Source organism: Elephantulus edwardii, unplaced genomic scaffold, assembly GCF_000299155.1.
Source record: "Elephantulus edwardii isolate Elephantulus edwardi_28Jun2011 unplaced genomic scaffold, EleEdw1.0 scaffold00396, whole genome shotgun sequence".
In the NCBI taxonomy this organism is placed as follows: Eukaryota; Metazoa; Chordata; class Mammalia; order Macroscelidea; family Macroscelididae; genus Elephantulus; species Elephantulus edwardii.
Window position 1 is genome coordinate 325,511 of NW_006400146.1, and position 4,108 is coordinate 329,618.

Here is a 4,108-nt window from a genome sequence, read left to right on the forward strand (position 1 = left end):
TATTCATGAGGCAGGATTATCTCCTTTCTCATTGAGCCAGGATTAGTGGGCAGTCATTTTAAGGAGACACAATCTAATCAATATTAGGTTGAATCTTGAGTCAGACTCTTTTGAGATCTAGAGGAGATTAAACAAGCAAACAGAGATCAGAGGACCCACTACTAACAAGAAAGAAGAGCCAGGAATAGAGCGCATCCTTTGAACGCTGGTCTCTGCAAAGAGAGCCTCCCAGGTCACGTGAAGACTCACGTCAAGACATGTGGCTATTCCCAACGGATGCTGGGCTCGTGGAATTTGAAAGGAAATAAAGACTTCTCTCTGAGCTGGGGCCCTGAATTCAGCTGTCTAGCCTCCTAAAGTATGAGAAAATTAACGTCTGCTTAATCAAATAATCCACTTGTATTTTTTTTCTTTTAAAAACCCCAAACTTGTACTATTTTTTTTATAGTGAGACTAAGTAAATAGGACAATACCTGAATTTCTATAATTCACAGAAACAAAAATTCCCAAGTCACTAGATGTTTAAAATTTTGAAGACAGAGGACGTGCCTGATTTTAACATTTTCTATCATCGGTCATCTGGTTAGTCTCCAAGCCCCATTTCCTACTCTCTAAAACTTGTCTTTCTTTCTTCCTTAGAATCATGGATTTTTCCCTATTTTAATGTTTCTGAAATAATGGTGCCTTGCAACTGATAGGCTCATTTAATGTCATATTTCTTCATGTCTTAAAAGCTATTATTAAGCAACTGATTCTTCAATTTATGACATCTTAGAGTCTGAGAAATAAGTTATCCCTCAAATTCCTTTATTCGCCCCTTCATCTATTCTGCTGCACCCCTGGATTTGGGTCACCTCTATAACCATCTAACAGGCCTTCCTGCAGCCATGTCACTTACCTCCAGTTTCTTTGCCATGTTGGTACAATATTGATCCAGTAAATGCACAAATGCAATTCTGTTACTCTTTTGTTTAAACTTCTTCAAAGGCCTTCATCACTTCTAAAGTAAAGACACAGATTACTATATTGGTTCAGAGAATTTTAAGTGATTAGGTCTTTGCTTTCCTGATCCATCTTGTCTCATTCCCTCTGCCTGCACCCCCCTCCCATCTATGTTCATGCTACAACTCAGGCATCCCAACATTCAGTTACACAAAAGCAGTTTACCACATTCCTGTCCTACCTGTATCGTTACTTCTTCAAGTATTTGTTTAGTTTTCCTTATTCTTAAATTTATTTGCAAAGGAAATTTTTTCTTACTACTTTAAAAGGAAACTGTTGTTGTTGTGTACAATTAGTTGGAACTGACCCATAACTGACCCTCCAGCAAGTTTTCAGAGAGGCACTGTTATCGCAGGGGAAGAAATTGCCATCCTTCTCCCTAGGAACAATTGGTGGATTCGAACCATGTACTTCTGCTTTGCCAGAACAATTTCTTACCTGAAAGCCACCAGAGCTAGTATTCTTATAATAAGCATTTGAAAATATATGTATTTTAAAATTGTCAATGATTCATTTTACCTGAACCTTGGAAGCCTGGAAAGCAGCTACAGTTAAAGAAAGCTCTTTCTCCACTACCTCCTTCTGCTGTGGAAAGTGGCTTAGTGCAAAGGACCACCTGACTCATATGACTTAGTTAAGACATATCACCTGTTCATCTAGGTCAAGGCCAGGAACAGACCCTTCAGATTCCCAATCTCTGTCTCTAAATGAGTAACAGAATTGCTTGTACCTAGTGATCAATCAGAAACAAAATGACTGGTAACCAAACTTAAGTCAAGCTTCTTTCTTTGGTCAAAATCCTCAGCTTGGCCCATCTTCACTTAATCTGCACTAACATACAGCCTCTCCTTAAAGGCCTCTGCTGTAGCGTGGACTGAATTCTACTTAAAAGATCCCATTCCCCACCTTTACCCCCTGTCCCCCCAATCTTGTTTACTTTTAGTTCTATGAAAGGAAAACCCCTTTTCCTTTAACATTTGAGATACTTTCTGATCTTATGGTGGGACTGTTTTCCCTATTATACCTGTCACCCCCCAATACTGTAGTCTCATCCCCTCCTCTCTTCTTTCTGAATAAAATATTCCTCTAGGTTTGGATTTTCTTGAGATGAACTGACACGATGACTCCAGCAATGGGCTCTAGTGTGTCAGAGAGGATGAGGATGGCACCTGATAGGGCAAGGTTCAGGTTGGTAGTTCATAGTGCCATTTATGAGTCACACTTGACTTAACAGCACCTATCAACAACATTTAATTCAAATAATTTTAAACAAAATTCTTGCATGTCCCCTTTTTAACCTGGTTTGTTGTCCTGTCACTTCTGATTCATGCTGACACAATGTGCACAGAGTCGAGCGGTTCCTTAGAGCTTTCACGGCTGTGAACTTTCAGAAGATCACCAAACCTGCCTTTCTGGGTGTCTCTGGGTGGCCTATAACCAGCCACCTTTTGGCCAATATCCAGAGCTTGACCATGGGTACCCCATGGAATGCATCCTTTCCTAATATCATAAGATGAAACTCAGAGTTGACACACAATTTTAAGACATTAACATACTGGTCTGTTTATCATATAAAGGAAGGGACCTTTATGGCACTATAATGAAACATTTTGCTTCTAATCAAAAGGTAAGTGGTTCGAATCCACCATTCTTCCTAGGGGAGAAGAAATAACTTTGTGCTTCTGTAAAGATTACTGACTTGGAAGCTCTCTGAGGCAGTTCTAAATGGTAACTGAGCTCAAGTGCATCTGAGATTGTGAAGATGGTTCAGAATAGAGTAAAATTCAGATCTGTTGCTCATATGGTCACTATGAGGTATAGTCCGGTCCACTCAGTGGCACCTAACAACAGAAACAATAACGAATTTTTACAGATGCGGACTTTTAAATCTTTCTCCCATGGAGTGACTGTTGGCCAGTCGAACCACTAACATTTGGTTAGCAGCTCAACAAGTAAAACATTACATCACTAGGGCTCCTGCTTTAGACTAGTGCAAAAGGGAAAATAATACAATCCCCCAAATTCAACTATTGTTGAGTCAGTGCCAACTCACAGTAGCCCTTCACGGGGCATCTAAGGCTCTAAATTGTAGTGATTTGAACCACTGGCGATATCCTCTGCATTCACAGCACAACTTGTTCTGGACTAGGACTGTTCCACCAGAGCCCTTTTAGACTCATATTACTGTTGAGTACCACTGAGGGGGAGCCGACCCTTAACTGACCGTCCAATGGGTTTTCAGAGGCAGTAAATCACACAGGAGGACATTGCCCATATTTTTTTTCTGCAGAGCAGCTAGTGGATTTGAAATGTGTACCTTTGTGTTGACAGCGCAATTCCTTACCACTAACCCACCAGAGCTCCCTAGTGTAGTAGAGTAATATTTGTAGATTGAGTTCAGTTGGCCCCACTGTGATTTGATGTGAATTTCTGAATTAGTAACAACTAGTAAAATATTAAATAAAATAATGACTCCCTTTAATTTACACAATAGTTTTATTCCTTAAAGTAAAATAAGAAAACAACAAATATCTAAACTGATATTATTACTTTGAGGTGGTATTTAAAAGAGACAATCATAAATTATTTAAAAGAGATAATCATAAATGAGGGAGCTCTCGTGGCCTAGTGGTAAGAAGCTGCACTGCAATCCCAAAGGCATATGGTTTGAAGCCACCAGCTGCTCCCCGGAAGAAGAAAGGGCAATCTTCTCCCATGCGCTTAACTGCCTCTGAACACCTGCCGGAGGGTCAGCTAAGGGTCGGTTCCGACTCTATGGTACACAACAACAGTCATAAATTATTTCTCTATCTATGTGAATTTCAGGTGGGATATTCAAATGTTATTAGGTACCATTTGGACCTGTCCTGTACTTTGCAGATTACCTAGCATCCCTAGTGTGCTTTAGAAAATCTTAGTCATATTCTTCTTCAATGAGACAACCTCTCTCACTTCCAGAAAAATCTCCTAAGGGGCCAGTATTAGCCCCATTGAGAACAATCTCACCGCAAGCTTTTGACGGGCTCTGTTTTCTTTGCACACTTAGCTCGTTGGCAGTAACTTGTTGTTTAGGTTTCTTCTTTGGCAGATTAAAAGGTTCCTTTAA